Source organism: Pinus tabuliformis, chromosome 5_1, assembly GCF_031772625.1.
Source record: "Pinus tabuliformis cultivar Carrire ecotype Pingquan chromosome 5_1, CPIR1, whole genome shotgun sequence".
In the NCBI taxonomy this organism is placed as follows: Eukaryota; Viridiplantae; Streptophyta; class Pinopsida; order Pinales; family Pinaceae; genus Pinus; species Pinus tabuliformis.
In genome coordinates, this window is record NC_142305.1 from 348,376,401 (window position 1) to 348,395,897 (window position 19,497).

The window sequence follows — 19,497 nt, forward strand, 5'->3', positions numbered from 1 at the left end:
TCTACACTCCACCAACTATGCATCAATAAAATTTTGGGTTTCCCCACTATCCTCCAAGATGGATAAACGTTGTCCCTGCATTGTGCCTTTGATTGCAGAGTGGCTAATAATCATAGTTTATCGTGGATGATTGTGATCGTACGTAACATCCATGGTCCAATTCATTTTTTTGGTGCCCAATTTTGGTGAATCATTGTATTGCATCATGGTAGCATATATTGCCTTTTTTAAAGAAAAAATATATTGAAAATAAATTAAGTTACATCTCATGCAAATGTTTAATATTATTGTGTTGTGAGAGCTTTGCATATTATATGTATCATATATCTATAATCACTTATTTCAAGCCTACTTTAAGAAATAAAGGAAGAGGTGCAAGCCCTTGCCATAAGGACTCCCACTAACTCCTCTTCTTGTAGAAAATTTTCAAACGTTAGCCCATAAATCAAACACATGCCCTTGTTTCTCTAGTTTGGAAACCCTTGGATGTTTTTGACAATGAACTCCTCCCAACCACTACTTTAACCATCTATTGAATTCCTTTGATTGGTAAGAGGATACTAGATCAAAAATCATTTCACAATAACGACCTTTTGTTATTATTGTCTTTGGAAAAACATATGCAAGATTGGAGAATAAAGACATGCTTGTCTAAGATCAAGACCATAGAGTTGCAATCATAGGATACTCAACTCAGAAATGAGATTGTACTAATGAGACATAGATATTTCATTAAGCAGACTAGATGGCTTGATTGTTGCAATAGACACACAAGATTTTTGTCATCTTCAAATTCAAAAAGGAACTCAATACAACTTATAAGAAATTCAAACCTAGAGAGTTTGAATCATTGCAAGGTTGAGAATTCTAGGAGAAAGATCTAAGACATGTGCTCAAATTCATAGGTCTTGTAACACATTAAAAATATGTGAAAATCATAAGGTTTTGTGAAATTTTTTGAAGGTGATCAAGTTACTAGTTAAACTAATCTTTTCTGGACTATAGATAGTGCTAATAGGTAGCAAGGAAACTAATTTTAAAAAATACTAGGACCAAACTATATAGGGGCATATTAAGATTATTTAGAAGGTTTGGTCCGAAGCTCAAACACCCTAAATGAACACAATTATCTTCAAAAATTATTATATCTATACAAGTCTTGCCAAATATAAAACTCTCACTCCATCAAATTGTGACACATTGAAGGAAGATCAATTTCACATCCTTTTGGGACTATTGAAAGCCCTAAAGGGACAAACTTGCAATAGAATTCTACAAATATTTCAAGGGACTACACCTATTGTTAAAGGTTACAAGAGGAGAAATTATATGTAAGTGTTGAGAAACTACATAACTATGACCTGAACTCAAGAAGAGGATCAATCTATCACCTTGAGTAAAGATTCTTGACTTAGCACCTTGGAAGCTTCTACTACAGACAATATTATAGTAAGTATTAAGCTTGTAAAATAAGGTATCATCATCATCAGAAAGGAAATAATAGTCCACCGTAAGGTATTTTACAAGGCATCTTATGGATATATTGAAGGGACAAGTGCATAGATATAATTCTGTGTCAGATAGAAGAAGACGCCTAGGAGAGGATCTAGGCTGACTTGAACAAACCTTATAGGCCTGTTCTATAATAATATATCAACCCCAGGCTAGTGGAATTGACTTGAGGAGCCTTGTTACGGGGTACTTTGATTAGTCTTGACGGTACCAACAAAGCTTGTAGGTCATAGCTCATAGCCTTACCTTAGAGCTCTTCCTATCAAAATAGGACTGCCCTCAGATCAATATTGACTAGGCTCATGACTTTTCATATGAGAAGGAATGACAATTAGTGCCAATATTAGGCACTAATTCCCCCATAGCCCCTCAAGATGGTCCCATATCCCCTCAAGAGCTATCCATCAAGAGTTATACAATACAAAAGAACCACTAGCATATGTAGTGTTGATTTCGGTTGTCCTCAGTTCATATGGTGTTACATATTCTCCCTCGCAAGTATGGGAACCCACGAGATCATCAAATAAATCAGCTCTCTCATCCCATTCGTGGAATTCCTGTCAATCACCACATCTCAGCATGCAATCAATGCATTAGTTATAATCATAGTATCAATGAAATAGTCCAGATGCCAACACTTTCATTTCATCATGATAACATAAAGTGATTGTTATCACAACATTTTGAATAGTAAAGATCTACATACTCTTGAAAGTCATAAAATTTGCATGCAATTACCCCATGTTTCACATCATAAAATACTCTCTTAAGTTATATCATCGACATATCAGCATCAAGTATATATCATGACATCTCATAATAAATGAACCACATGTCAATTTACATCATGATCCCTATGTATATCATATCCATCATGAGAATTCAACATCATTATCATAACAAATAATTAAATAAGCACCACATATAGATCGTTAACATCTCATTAGAACTATATACATTTACCACATACCATCATATCACGAAACATCGTTAATATGAGAATCATCTCAATATTTATCAAATATAGAACAACAATACACTATAAGCATTCTTATCATGAATTAATTTCATTTACTTGTATAAACAGTTCAATATCCCTCTAGGATCTATGTGCGGATGTGGTCCAACCCTGAATAGGAATATGTTATCCCATGAGTACTATTAGTGTCATGTTTTCATCAAGGTACCAATTACTTTTTCAATATACATTTCTTGTTCTTTCTATTAGGAAGTCAACCATTACATCATAGGTATACTCATCTAAGTACATCATTAAATTTCAAATGAGTCTCATCATCTTGAGCCTTAACCTCTTGTTGAATATTCTTCCTTCCCCAAGGACATTTGAGTCAAATTCAATGTTAAGATATTATCGTTTGTACAATCATTTAAATCATCAATATCATGTTAAAATTCCATGATCACTATACATATTGTGCCTATCCAAATGGAACACATACATGAGGTCATAATTATTTAAGTCTTAGGTTATGCTTAATCCACCTGCATGAAGGCTTAATCCATTGTTATGCTTCCATTGTAGCCCAGTAGGTCAAGATACTTTGCTCTTACTAGAGAAGCTTGGGTTCAAGTCCCCACAATTGAAATGATGTGCTTGTTGTCCCCTAGTGATTTATCCATCACTTGCATGATTTTCATTGTGAATCTTGTCTTATCTCATCAAGTTCTCAGTTGATATCTTTTATCATAGATTCATCCATCTTCAAGTTAGCCTAGGGATTCTTCCACCTTAATTTTCACTCGTTAAATCTTTAGTTTATAGTTTGAAATGCTTGGAACCACTACCGCCATTACCATCCATGAATGATTTGGTATGCCTAATATGTTTGACAATAAATTATTTATCGATAATCAATTTACAATTAAATTTCTTATTAACTCAAAATACCACACACACAATATATTAATAATAATAATAATATAAATATTCACACTTCCAATAAAAAATAAAGTAAAATAACAATTTATCAATTTCAACATAATATTTTAATATTAAATAAAAAATTTCAATTTTTATTACTCATTTCAACATAATAATTTAATAATAATTAAACAAATTTAAGCTCTATTATCTAATTTATTAAATGACTAAATCCACATTATATAAATTCCTTCTCATTCCTTAAAACTTGGTGAGTCATTTTTATACTATACTTAATACATGTTTTATATAATATAAAATAACACTCATTATATATATATATATATATATATATATAATCCTTTACTTATAATTTTAAAATTTAATTTAAATATATTTTCATAATACCACATCCTATAAATCCTATTTTTTCTAATAAAAAATTATAGTCATCCATAAATATTAATTATAACCTCAACACATTATATACTTTATGTTAACTAGTTATATGAATTACATGGTGTCCATTATATTGTTTTAATATTAATGTATATGTATATTATCACTTCCATTAAATATGAGCACTAATTTTAATAACCTTAATGCATTAAGGTTAACACATGCAACCTATTAAGTTTTTTCTTTAAAAACTCGTCTTGCCTTAAAGCAGCCTCTCCGTCTCTCGTCTTTCACATTCTCTGGTGTGCCCGACACCTCTTTTCTCTCTGCCTTATTATCATATATCTCTTAATGACATCAGCGTTGTGATGTTTATTACTTGTATCATTCTACGTGGAGAATTCTTTTTTTTTTTTTTTTTGCTGAAGCAAGAGACTTTCCTTCTATTTCAATAACCAAAAGGTAAAGTTACAATAATTACAAAAGGCCTAAAAAACATAAGGCCTACCAAGTCAACGAGATCAAACTAACTAAGAAGAGACCTGCCAAACCAACAATAGGACAAGCCAACAAATAACACAACCCCTCGAAAACAAGAAAACACAAGGTCAACGACCCGAGTATCTACGAACGGCCCCACCAAGAAGAACTAAGGTTGAAAACCGTTGAACCTCCCGTGGTAAACTTGCAAACAGTGAACACACTCTCGGCCCGCCAAACTAGCTCGACGAGATCTGACCGTCGAAAGCTTCCGCCGAAATGGATGGCGCTGAGGGATATCAGAGCACCAAGATGCAAGGAGAATAAGGCGCGGGGAAGGGTGGTTTGAAGATTCTGACCGCTGTCACGTGCGGAGAGCTGAGTGGCATGGCTCTCGACAAGCCAAAACCACTTACCATCTGAGAGCCTTGCGATCAACAAAGAAACCGCTTCAAGTTTGGTTTTCGAACCGTAAGAAAATCCGCGAGGAAAAGTCGAAGTGGGAGCCGACCAGCCTTTCCTCCCACTGAACTTGGAAACCCGTTGCTTTTGGAAAACCTATAGTCAAGGAATTTGGATTTCTTTTCTTGCCTCTAAAGCAGTTATGAGGCAAACAAGCCCTTGGCCTCGCCAAACATCTGGTTAAGATCACAATCTTTCTTCTAAAAGAGGTGGCATCCCCATGATCTCTGTTGATTTCCAATTTTCAAGATCTTGGTGGATTTCTGGTTTTCAAGATTATGGCTTATTCATAGCTTAGGGTTTGGGCAGCTCTGCAATTTGAAAGCTGCTTTTATTTTTGCAAGCGGTTTTGTGTCTATCGAAATCTCAATCTTTGGAGAATTCCTCTGTTGGCCAGCCTTGGAATGGTGGTTTGAAGAGTTCCTTGGAAGAAAGTGGTATTTCGGATTTTCTGGTTTCTTCAGAGTTGGAGGATGACAATCAGGGTTTCTTTTCAGTTCATGCATACACTTGCACCCCTTGTGGGCTCTTCCCTTTGTGGTTTGGCTATAAAATAGAACTCTGGGCTACGTGTGGGGTTTACTAGGATTTGGTATGTTACGTAGATTTGATGCTTAGCTCGTGGACTTGGTTTGATATTGGAGCCATTCTTTTTTTTCATATAAGGATCATGACTCATTGGTTTGATACCTTAATTACTTTCGTTTTGCCTATTTGTATTCAAAAGTATATATAGGAACATAGAGGGTTTCAAGAAACGGATAGGGTGCAAGGAATAGAGGAACGAAAAAGATTGAGAAATGTTTGCAGATTCACGAAGATGGTGACAGTGCCACACCAATGTCACTTTTTTCTGTTGTGCTAAGGGATGGCTAGAGAGTCACCTCGATTTGTTCTGGAGGGATTCTCCAGATGGCACGAGAAAGTAATTGGGATTTTGGGAGGAATTGATGGAACAAAATCCAGTGGTGGGCCCGACGGAACTACTCCATTCCCTGCCTGATTCCTGCCACGACTTTCCATTACGAATCCAGTGGAAAATGGTGCGCATCTTCATCAACCAAACGTTCCTCCACAGTGCAATGAACCAACACCTTTTCTTCTACAACCAAACCTTCCTCCTCGTCATCAACCAAACCTTCCTCTTCGTTTACCCCATTTCAATGGAGGGTTTGTCGAGAAAATGGAGAGAACGACACCAATGTTTGAGAGCCACGAGACTAGTGTTTTTGTGATGGGCATTAAGGGCATGAGGCCCAATGGCAGCAAAGTACATACTCATTTATTCGTGGGTGGCGAGAAATAGATATTAAGACCCTCATTCTTATGAAAAGTGGGAGACATGGGCGGGAAATAGCAGGAAACAGTGGGCTAGGCCATTTTAAAATGGAAATAAGACAGCTGAAACCACCGAAACGTTTTTTATGTAGAGGCTGAAAATGTTTTTGGCGCTAAATTGTTTTAGTTTTTATATGCTGGGGCTTTCGCTGTTATTTTGAAAAGGAACTCGAAACTGAGCTAGAAGTTTCAAGGAAGACAACAAAGGGTTTATTTTCCACAGGTATTTTCCTTTCAATTTGATGTATTTCCCTTGCAAAGATGTTGGCATTGGCATTATTTTCCTTGCGTAGTTGTATTCATTGGTATAGCTGTAGGAATTTGGATTATTTTCCTGGTATAGATGTAGGCATTGGGATTATTTTCAGGGTACATTTGGTTTTGTGAGTATAATTTAATGTGTTTTCCAACTAGGGAAAGTACTTTTGAATTATACTAGTGCATGAACATCGAACCCCAACCTAATTTCAATTGGTCTCTACCAGAGTCTATATATTGCATTCATGTTCATCAATAACATATTATTAGATTTTATTAAAAAATTGAATTGTCTCTCTCGTTCATTAGTTAATTTCTTAGTGGTTTTATTCTCTCTTGTTTCTTGCTATGCAAGTAACTATCTAGTATTTTTTCACACTTATATCTTTCTATTATAGTTTTATCTTGGCTAAGAAACTCATCTTGGTAACATTTCCTAAAGTATTGCATTATTGTGATTTGAATCTATTCTCCTTCAAGGAAGTTTTGTTCAAGAATGCTTATTTTTATTTTTCTTATGTAATTCACTCTTGGAACCATTTCCAAGAAGCTCATATGAATTGACTATCCCAACCTTAGATGAATCAAATAATGATTTGTTATTAGATGTATCTATCCTTTCAGCATGTTGTATTTTTATGGAGGTGATTTTCCTCATTTTATTTGTAGATAATATGTGTTTTTTAACCTCTCAACGAATCTTTATCTTTGAAATTAATCATTGGTATCATTAGGTCTTTGTAGCAATTGCTTCTGAATTTCAAATAGATTTTCTAGAAACAATGCATTCAATTCTAAGGGTCTTTCTCTCTCTTAGATTATCCTTTCATTATCTATCACGTAGCTTTAGAGTATTTCTTTTAGGATCCTCACTATTTCTCCAAGATTTAGGAGTGTTTCTACTTTAGGATCCTCACCATTTCTGCAAGATTTAGGGGTTTTTCTACATTCATCCTCTCTTGATATTCCTCACATTTGACATGGTTGGTTTCTTCAAGAGGACATCATACCACATTGGGTTTTTCTTGTGATGTTGGTTCCACTTTTTTCAATCAATTATATTTTCTTTTTAGTGTTGTAATGCAAAAAATTCAATAATTAGTTGTAAATTAGCATCACAATTTAAATTAATAATGGAGTATAACCTTTTATATGCAATTGTGTCTTATAACATGATAGTGTTGCACCCTAACCCAACATACAACATTGTAACAATCCTAGTTCCTTTGGGTGTGTTATGAGAAATGAGGTCATCCTTTTATGAAAATGCACTCCCCATTGGCTCATTGCTATATAATTCAACTTATGTGCAATAAATGGCCACATTGTATCACTTGATATCTACCATTCTAGGAGATGCACTGGGATGATCTTTTGCTTAGATATGTGATCATGTGTTTGGCACTAGACTCTAATTCTTTAGCATGAAATAGGTCCATATCACACACAACTTGCTTTACCAGCAAGATAAAATCACATATAATATGGAAAGTTTCTTTATCAACAATATAGGGAATGGTCCTTGTAAGTCCAATTGTAAATATTGTAATCTATTGCTCAAAGTCAGTATTCAGTCTACAAGTTTGGTTCTTCTTGAATCCCCTTTGCTAGGAACATTCATATCATCCAAAATAGTATAACCCTCGGCTACTTCTCCAGATTCTACAAGATTTTATGTGAGGAGAATACTTTCAGAATGATCTGTCCCATCCAAAACCGTAGCATCCTTCTCCATGACACACACATGGTCTCCAAGTGGGACATGTAGTGACAAATATTTAGTCTATGATGTCACATCAATTTCTATAAGCTCAAGATTTTTCACTAGGGTATCATATTCTGGTCCCTTGGCATGTTCAAGCCTCTTCAATGGATTATCCAAGGAAAGTTGTTGATTGCACACATCCTTGTCTTCTAGAAGAGATTCATTCATACTTAAACAAGGAGATATATTGTAACTTTTTCTAAGTTCCTAAACTTTTGGATGGAATACTGGAGTCCAGGCCAAATCAGGTGCTTAAACAAGGAGATATGTTATATCCCTCCGTAATCTCAGGGATCCTCAACGGAGTATCAAATTGGGAAGGTTCCTACTTTCTCACCACAATCTGTATATTTTCGCCAACTTTGAAATTTTGGGTCTCTCCAGCTTCCTAGCCATTGTTTCCCTCAATTTTGGCAGGGTCAATGAATCACTCATGTTTTTCGTTGTTGTCCATTTCAAACAATTTTTCTCTAATTAGACTTGCATCAGCTATGCCATCAACAATAAAAATGCTTTCCTGGCATGCTCCATATTCAACTTCACTCTTTTCCACAGCTATATTATATCCCTCTGTAACCTCAGGGGTCTTTAAAGGATGATCCAATTGGTAAAGTTCCTACTTGCATGCAACTTCTGTAACAATCTTTGAGATATTTTCTGTAAGAGAATCAACTATACCTTAACAAAATAATGCATCATTACTCTCCATCAGCTTGGGCATATATAATGGATCACTAATGTCCAATCCAAACAAAGAATTCAAGCAATGACATGCACTTGATATCACTTCAGTCACTTGATATCTACCATTCTAGGAGATGCATTGGGATGATCTTTTGCTTGGATATGTGATCATGTGTTTGGCACTAGACTCTAATTCGTTAGCATGAAATAGGTTCCAGAGGGGTGTTATGGAAATATGATTGATTCTCCTATGAACATCTCAAATATCCACAAATTTGCGCATAGGTATAATACCAAGCCATGATATTTGTAGCTTGGGTCTTTGAGAAGTATGAGGCATGAAATTGGCATTATTTGGTTTAATCCCACACCAACATTTACTCATGAATTGATGAAACCAGAGCTCATGGGCATTCAATGCATTTTCATTCATTTGAATTCACTTATTCCATGTGTGGTTAACTATATTGGAGGGTTAAGCATAATTCTGGGTTTTTATACCCTCTCTGCCACCAGTACTCTACATTATTTTATGTCTTTTCATTTTCCAAGCATATTTCAGGGTTCTTTATTGCATATTAGTGCTCTTCTAAAGCAGCACACCTTTATGTATATGGAGACATAAAGGTAGTGGTTCACCATGTGGTCTTAAGTCGAGATTACCCATACTTTAACAATTAGTCAATGCTCAAGCACAGATTTAGTGGCTCGGTTGTGTTTCATGGAGTAAAAACGCTTATAAATGTGGAGAAAACACATAATTACTATAAATACAAAGGAAACCCATATTTTTTCTTGAAGAATAATACCTAAACAAGGGAACAAATCAGTATTGTATTAAGAATTGATTTTATTTTGAATAGTCTCCTCAACTGTGGCTGCTTTTTCAAGAACAGATTCATCCATACTTGAACAAGGAACACATCATTACTGTTGGTAAGGTTGGGCTTGTTTAATGGAGTATTGAAATCATTATAGCAAAGGGAACACATCATTAATATTAATACTATGGGAGCTAGAATAGAGTCAAGGCATTCCCGAACTAGAGAACACATCAATACTGCCTTCAAAACTGTTTGAAGAATCAACAATTTCCTCAGCCGTGTCTGGTTCTATTTCTTTATAATTACATGAACAACTTAATTTCTGCTTTGAAGTATCACTCTCTATTTGTGTGTAGACATGAATCCAATCAACCTTGTAATGAGATGACTCACCTGCATGCTGGGAAACACTAGGCATTGGCTCATACATACTAGAGACACTATCCACTTTCAAACCATGCAATTCATTAAGGCCATAAAACTGTTTGCCATTGTCTGGACTCTGAATAATGGAATTTTTCTTCATGAACTTCATCCTCAATATCTGAGTTATGAGGTTGCAGACCAACATTTGAAACTCAAATATTCTCATAAGCTTCTTGAGGTTCATCATATAATGAATGAATCAGCTGATGACCTCCAAATTTCAAAGAAACTACATTAGACAACATGGGACAAACATCATTTTGGATAACGTTATAATTCTTATGTGATTTTTGTTCTTCATCATCATGAGTTTCACTTTTGTAAACCTGTTCAATTTTCTCTTCTTTTACAACTACATGATCTTGATATCTTTCAATTGCATTTGAATTCTTAAACCCATACTCGTGAGTTTCATTATTAACAAGTGAGATGGGATTTTCCTTAACAGAAGTAGCTGAAATTTACTGTATGGTGCATTCTTCACCCTCTCGAACTTCATTGGATGATGCCTCCTTTCTAAATAACAATTCTTTCTTGTCAATGAAAAACTATCTCCTTTCTAATTAAGACAAGAAAAGGAATTTTCTTTATGTATCCCATGGAGTATAACCTTTTATATGCAATTGTGTCTTATAACATGATAGTGTTGCACCCTAACCCATCATACAACATTGTAACAATCCTAGTTCCTTTGGGTGTGTTTTTAGAAATGAGGTCATCCTTTTATGAAAATGCATGCCCCATTGGTTCATTGTTATATATTTCAACTTCTGTGCAATAAATGGCCACATTGAGTCACTTGATATCCACCATTCTAGGAGATGCACTGGGATGATCTTTTTCTTGGATATGTGATCATGTGTTTCACAGTAGACTCTAATTCATTAGCATGAAATAGGTTCGAGAGGGGTGTTATGGAAATATGATTAATTTTCCTCTAAACATCTCAAATCTGCACAAATATGCGAATAAGTATAATACCAAGCCATGATATTTGTAGCTTGGGTCTTTGAGAAGTATGAGGCATGAAATTGGCATTATTTGGTTTAATCGCACACCAACATTTACTCATGAATTGATGAAACCAGAGCTCATGGGAATTCACTGCATTGTCATTCATTTGAATTCACTTACTCCATGTGTGGTTAACTATATTGGAGGGTGAAACATAATTCTGAGTTTTTATACCCTCTCTTCCACCAGTGCTCTACATTATTTTATGTCTTTTCATTTTCCAAGCATATTTCAGGGTTCTTTATTCCATATTGGTGCTCTTCTAAGGAAACACACCATATCGCTTCATCTACCCTAATAATTCTTTGGACTCCGATTAGTAGTTTCCATGCATGCTTAATATGCTTCATATGCATTGCTTTTGAAATGTCGATTTCACAGTTCAATATAAACTGGTGATAATTTATTTAAATATTTTATATACAAAATGATGCTTGTTTGTTAGGAACACTGTTTATTTTTTGAGCACCATATATGGAACCTTGTTGGTTTCAATCCATAATTGTAGAGAGTCAACCAACCATACTTTCATTTAATTTTCTAAAATCTCTCGCTTTAATCCAACTTCTGAATGTTGTTATATAAATGATCGAACATACACTAACTGTGGAAACAAACTATATTGAGGCATTATCTGGGCAGCGAATCATCCCTGAGACATTATCTGAGGCATTGGCCTATCTCTAAGGCATTATCTATAGCAGCACATTAAATCTGAGGCTTCACTGTGGCAACAATATGTCTATGAAGCAATTCTGAGATAGAAAGATACCTCTGAGGCACTGTTGATGACAACAGATCATCCCTGAGGTATCAATTGTGGTAGTGAACCACCTATAGGGGATTGTTTGTGGCAACGAATCACCCCTAAGGTTTTTATGTGGCAGCAAATCATCTTGAGGTATGGTCTGGGGTTTTGAGGCAAGCAAGGTCTAGTTTGGAGTTGATTGTGGCTACAATGAGATAGTGAAGTAATGTTTATAGGCAGAAAGGAGATATTCTACAAAGATTACTTTGCATTATGTGACAACAATTTAAGACAATGCATTACCCTTTGTAATATAATCCAGAGAACTCCTCAATGAAATTAGTATTACATGCATAGAAGTTTAAACCAACATATTTTAGAATAATTTTATGGTTTTACATGTTGTCATATATTTCAGCATTTATTTATGTAATGATCCTAACTAATGTCCACAAACTTTTCTTCGCAGATTTCTATTATCTTATTCTATACAAAATGGCAGACTAGGTATTTATGTTGCTTTTGGTATTTGTATTATTTATGTTGTTGATTTAGTTAGAGGTTGGATTTGTTTTTATAAATAACTTTAAAATGATACTTCAAAAGTTTGTTTGTGACTAGTTAAATGCTTGTTGGAACACTCTGATAAGCTTGCCTCAAAGTGTTGGACAAATCTTCAATGCTCACTCAACACATATATGGTGTTACCGATTCTATTTTCTTATCAGTTTTTAGATCAATATTTTCTTATTTTTATGTTATTATGTGATTTTTTAAGAATGCACCCATGGGTGTTACCGATGCTACTATGGGGGATTCAATGATATTCACTACTTTTATGGAAATGTTAACAAATGCACGAGGGAAATATGCTGCTATGATGATGCATGAGGTAAGCTTGAACAGTGTCTTTTATATGTTCAATTATCTTATATTCCTTATTATATTATGCTAATTTATGTTTGTGGAATGAAGGCAATCGCTAAAGTCATTCCAACCCCTATAACACCTTATAAAACATCTAAGGTAATGATAGTGGTAAAACTTGATCAATATTTTTGTGCATTTAGTTAACTTATTTCACTGTATATATTTATTAATATTTGTGTTTTTACTAAGCGTGCATTTTGTTGGCATGCAGGATTCATTTATGCCCCTCAATACAACCAATGTTGGCATGCAGGGATCATTAATGCTCCCATATACATCTAATGTTATGCAAGATGTAAGATTCAACCATTTATTTATGTGAGTTTGATTATGTTATTTGTTGAGAAATATATGTCATATATTTAATAAAGTTTTTGCACAACGACTCCATGATTTATGAGGTGTTACAAAGAGCTACATCATGCCTTCAAATGGATCACCCCATCTGTTTTTTCTTCTTGTACATACAATACTATTTTAACAAGTAACCCAGGCAATATGTTATTCCAAAACATGATGTCAAGTTACTTTTTTAGGGTTTTTATGTAATCAAGAGGCCTTTTTAGGGTTTCTTAAATTCAAACCTTAGATCATACTCTTTTCCCTTTATGTCATTCTAGAGTTTATCCCATGCCCTAGAAATCAAATCATAGGGAACAAATACCTTAAGATGAAGGTTTCTAAATACTAGGGTATTTCTTAAAATATAAACCCATAAATTCAACCCTACTACATCTTATGATGGACCCTTTAAAAGAAAATTATTATACATACCTCATGGACACCTATCTGTACTGATTAGTATTTTAGTTGCCATGATTATTTGCAACTTTACTATACATTTCATTGAACATTTTCCACCTTCATGACCTTGTTTTAATGAGTCTTCCGAGATATTGTCATTCTATAATGGGACTTGCTTCTTCATGTTTTCATGAAACCCATGCCTCAGTCATAACAAAAATAATCTTCTTTTTCCTTTTTTTACATCAACTACATAGAATTCTGATTAGATATGTCATTATGAAGACCGAACCTAGTTACATATTTCAACATTATTCATCTGTTATTCCATCTTATTATTTATATTTGTGCCTTGCAGGATGTTTCTAGGGTGACTCCAACAAGTATACAATCTGTTGGTATATAGGGTCATGTTATGCCATCTACACCTAGACTAGAACGCCATAACATGCCCTCTACATCAAATGTGGGTCTAGTGAGCATTCTCCCACTAGGACCAGAACATGTTTCTTTGAGGAGTCTTATAGAATCACAAACAAGAATGTTAAGGCTCCTACCAGATATTCCTGCAAATGTTCAAATCAGACAAGAAATAATTGAACAAATTCAGTTATGGGAAATGTCATTGTTGGAGAGTGTAGCTCCTGCAAGAGATCATTAGGTAAAATTATTTTATTTTTTTTATAATTTCATTTGTTATGTTTAGGATCATTAATTTTTTTTTTTTCGTATAAAGACTAATTCTATTAAGAGAGAAAAAATATAGTACAAACAGGCTTGCGAGCACGCGAAGCAAAAAGTGAGGGAGCCAATGGAGATAGGCTCTCTACCTCGCTCCTTAGAAACAAACAATGGAAGGCTAAGGCCAAAGAGAACACGGAGAAGCAAAAGAAAGAACTAAGCAGAGAAAACTACCCTGAGGGGTCAATTCCTACCATCCGAAATTTTTTTCCTTTTTTCTTGCTTACTTTGACCCACCCAGAGGAGTTTGGCTGAGCCATTACAAGTTGTAGACTATTCTACACTGGCGGTGGAATATCCTTATCAGAGTCTGAGGACGAAGAAGAATGAGTACGTTTCTGAGAAATCTGAGGGTCAGATGGGACTGTCGGGTCGACCGAGGGAGCGTCCATCGGAGTCTCATCATTTTGCCTGTCTGCTATGGTTTCCTCCTCATCTGAGCTGGAGAAGTCTAAATCGTTCATATGACGGGGTGGATCACAAGGATTCCAGCGCTTGGATTTGGGCTTGCATTTCAGATTCTTCTTTTTGTCGTGGAACTGGGTGCAGGTACTCTGGAGGTGTCCCGCTTGATAACAATGTCGGCAACGGAAGGCTGTATTCTCGTAATCCAATGATTGAGTCCAGTGGAAATCTCCCATCTTGAGATTGATCTGATCCGACATTCCTTTGATGATATCTATTTCTACGCACAGTCTGCCATAAGTGTAGAGACCATTATCCTTTCTGGAAATATCTGTAGCTAGGTAGCGTCCCAAAGTGTCTCCAATGGCTAGGAAGACAGAGAAATGCCATAGATGTGTCGGAAGATTCGGGAGCCTGACGCAAATGGGAATCTTGGTGATGATGGCTATATAAGGGTCAAATTCTGGAAACCAAGGGGTGAGAAAAAGCCCAGCTGAGCCCCAGAACCAAGGGCCTCCCATTAAGACCTTTTGGCAGTCTTCATTTGAGTAAAAAACCACAATGAAGAAACCTTTTGAACATAGGTAGATCTTGCCTTTTTTGGTCCAAGAGTCATGGATCCATTGATATAGCTCTGTTGTGCGAGGCCAAAGCCCATTAAATCTGCATATAAGTGCAGATTCTGCAAATTTTTGGTAGCGATTTTCAAGCTCAGGATGAGAGCAGTTGATAGAAGGAAATTCCTCTAATTTGTCTACCAGAAACTGTTTTGGAGCCCCATTTGGTTGGGCTGCTTTCGAAGAGGTTTGAGGTTGGGCATCATTTTTGCAAGCTGCATCTTTATAAGAAAAAGAAGGGGCAGAGGAAGTCTGCCCAAAGGACCCTCCTCTTAACCGAAAGGAAACCCCAATAGAAAAGTCGTTATGAATGCTGTAGAAGGAAAGAGGAAGGGTATTCATAAGTTGCTTACCCTGATATAGTAGCCTGAGATAAGATGAGGGGATCCTCAGCCGGCGTTCGAGTTTTTGCAGGAGATCTTGCACAAGATCTGTTGCGTGAACCCATTGCATCATCGTCTTGCTCATAAGTTTGATTTGGATCTGAAATGCCTCTGTCTCTTCATATCGGTCTGGCTGGTTCAATGGATGAATCTGCTTCGAGCAAATCAGATTCACCGGTTTAGGAGCGATGGCTGAAGCTGGACTCGGAGCATAGAGGATGTGTGCTGCTAACCTTAAAACTTCTGCGCGCATGCCCAACAAAAACAAGAAGCAGAAGCATTGCTTGCTTACAACAGATCTGAGATCTGGAGCATGCCATCTGCAAAAAAGGGATGAGGTGGATATAGATATCCTTATCTGAATCTTTGGCTCTTTTCTTCGGAGAATGAGATCGACCCTGATTGTTGCAGGAGAAAAGGGGCGGAGCAGTTCACGGGCCTCGCACGCTGTTCCTTCAGCTGCCCTTTTCTTCCATTTGATATCGCTCAGTAGAACCGGCCTTTCCACGCATTTCTGGAGGCGGCAGTCCTTGGCTTGATCTGCAGTGAGCAGGAGCGCTTCAATATCGTTGAATAATCCTAGGTTAAAAAACTCCCGACCTCCAAAATCGAAGTGCTTTGCAGGTGTGGTCGCAAGAAGGGGCAAAGAGCAGACCAGAGCCCCATGCAGAGAAACCTCCCGGATTGGACTGCCCTTCCTGTCGACATGATGAATGAAACCTAGGGTTGCAGAGACGGCCAGGGGCGCGGCATCCATTCCAGTCATTGCTCGCTCTCTCCAATTTTGTTTAGGATCATTATTTTAGATATGAAAGATAGTTTCATATTTTGGTTGGGTTCTTAATTGTTCCACAATTTCTTTGTAAATGCAGGAAGTAAGTGACACAATGCCTAATGTATCTATAAGGGAACCTTCCTCAATCCCCAAGACTACAACAATATCATCGGTGACCACAAAAGGAATGCAAGAAGTTAGAATCTTGCTCACTTCAAAAGGAAATGTCTTGAATGATGAAACAAGGCTGACATTTTATCACTTTATTTTTCATCGTGAAGAACAATTATTTGGAAATACCATCCAAATGGATTGGAGGAAACAAGCAGAGGAACTATTTAAAGATGAAGTAATAGAATTTGGTAATCTTGGATTTGATAAGGAACTTATTTTATAGATTGCAAGTAAATACATGCACTCAAAGAGGTCCAATTTAAGGACAAAGTTGACAAAAAACTTGATGTATCCACGTCCGGCTTGGATCATAGAGCAAGTGATGTGGGATGAGCTTATGAAAGATGCCAAGTTTAAGAGGAAAGTCCTCAAAAATCCAAACTATACGCCATCTGCACAAGGAGGAGCTAAGAGACACCTATGAGATACAAGAAAAGCAACCCAAGCTAGGGTGTCAAAAATTGGATCTCGCAAATTACGCTCTAGTGGATATAACAGTATTCGTGGTGGTATGGTAAGCGATATTTCCATCTATTATATTTTCTATTTTAGGCAAAGTAACCATGGTCACATTGAGTTAATTGTATCTTATTAGTTATTTTACCTTATAGATATGATTATCTTTGTTAATGTAGGTTCACCAGTTTCAAAAGGAAGCTTCAGAGGAAGACTTAAAATATGTTGTATTACATGGTTCCCAAGGTCTTTGCCAACACATGAGAAATCGAGGGGAAAGAATAATTACTGGTTATGGATTCGAGGTTAGTTGTTTATAATGTTATATGAATAATGCAATAAATCAATTGGAGTTTTTAATGTTATTATAAAAAGTTAAAGTGTGTTGTGTATAGGAATCAAGTGAAACATCTGGGAGTGAGCATGGGGGGGAGATACAAGCACATGATGATTTGCTTGTTGCACAAAATCATCTAATAGTCATTCCCGAACCTTGGCAAGGAACCATTGTTGAATTTTAGCGAATGGGAGACAGAAATAATGAGGAGGGTGTTCAATTTGATGAGCATTCCACACCCACAATTAATGTAGCGCCTCCCAAAAAGAGGACAAAAAGGATTGATATGTGTTAAATTTTAATAACTTGAACGTGCATCGCTCTAGCTTCTAAGGAGTGCACTAGGTTGTGAGGGTCCAAATATAAACTAATTATGTGCGCAACAAAAGAAATTTTGAAGATAATTTGTTTTTTTGATGAGTACTTACATATTATGGGCATCACTAAGACTGTTGCAGGTCCTAACTTGTATTATTTGTTTGATTATGATCAATTTGATATGCTTATATTTGTGTTGTATGTAGATGACCTAGTCCTAAAAGTTAGTTAAAAAAACTCTATCCCGTGGTGCAAGAAGAAAATGGCAAGTGAAGTTGACATGAAGGACATACACCTCATGTGTTATTTCTTGGTCTTGGAGGTTTGGCTGAGTTGAGGTGAGGTGGTCCTCGAATAAGGGTAAGTAAGCAATTGAGATTCTGAAGAAGTTTCGGATAATGGACAATAAACCATAAGCCACTTTTATGAAACATATTTTGAAGTTATCAGTAGATTAAGATTCAAATTTGGTTGATTCCTCAGCGTACAAAAAGTATATAGGTTCCCTAACATATTTGGTAGAATTTAGTAGTCAAATTGTTGCGTGCATGAGATCCCTTGTCTCAAAAACAAGGGGGGCTCAGACACCAATTTATTGTCCAGCTTGGCTGCTAATATATGGTTGAGCTGAGGTTGCTGCAAATATGCTCCATGGTCTAAGGTATGTGAGGTACTTAAAGGGCACACTGGCATAGTGCTTTGAGTTGCTGCATGCTTTAGTGGATTTTGACAGGGCCAAAGATGCAGGTGGCAAGAAGAGTGATTCATGGTTTTGTTTCAGCTTGGGTTCAAATATAATATCTTTGTTAGGATGGGATACCCATGTGTGCAAGTTGAAGAAGTCCCTTTCTGGGCTAAAGTAGCCTATTGTGCTTTGTACTCATGGATTTTTGAGTACTTATAGATTATGGGCATCACTAAGACCGTTGCAGGTCCTAAATTTTATTATTTGTTTGATTATGATAAATTTGATATGCTTATATTTGTGTTGTATGTAGATTACCTGGTCCTAACAGTTAGTTTAAAAAAATCTATCCCATGGTTCAATAAGAAACTGGCAAGTGAAGTTGACATGTATTATTTCTTGGTCTTAGAGGTTTGGCTGAGTTGAGGTGAGTTCGTCAGTTGAGGTGAGCTGGTCCTCGAACATGGGTAAGTAAGCAATTGAGCTTCTGAAGAAGTTTCGGATAATGGACAATAAACCCTAGCCTACTTTTATGATACATATTTTTAAGTTTTCAGTAGATTCAGATTCAAATTTGGTTGATTCATCAATGTACAAAAGGTAGATAGGTTCCCTAACATGTATGGTAGACTTTAGCAATCAAATTGCTATGTGGATGAGATCCCAATACATTGTCCTAGTCATCCTAGCTGTATAATGCATAGTTGTACCATTGTAACACTAACATGGGAACCAAAATCTATGCTACTAGAAAGGATTAAAAGTAAAGTAGGATGCTAAGACCTTAATGTCTTTGCATGTCAAACACTATGTAGTAAATATTCAGGTTTGCACATGCAATTCATAGGTTCACGGGTAAAACATTGAGATCTGTGGCCAGCCCTAATAGATTCAAGGTTTTTTTCTTCTGGACTGTAACATTATCTAAGAAACATTTTGTTTGTTCATTGAGTCTGTTGATTCAATGTTAAAATCAATGTTATCTAATAAAGAGTTTCTTTTCAGCAAGAGCTAATAGGTTCAAGGTTAAAACATTCAGGTCTACAACTAGAGTTAATAACTTAATAGATCCATCTTCAAGGTTAAGATATATTTTTTTTTTGGCCTGGGAAACACTATCTAATAAATATTCAGTTCGAA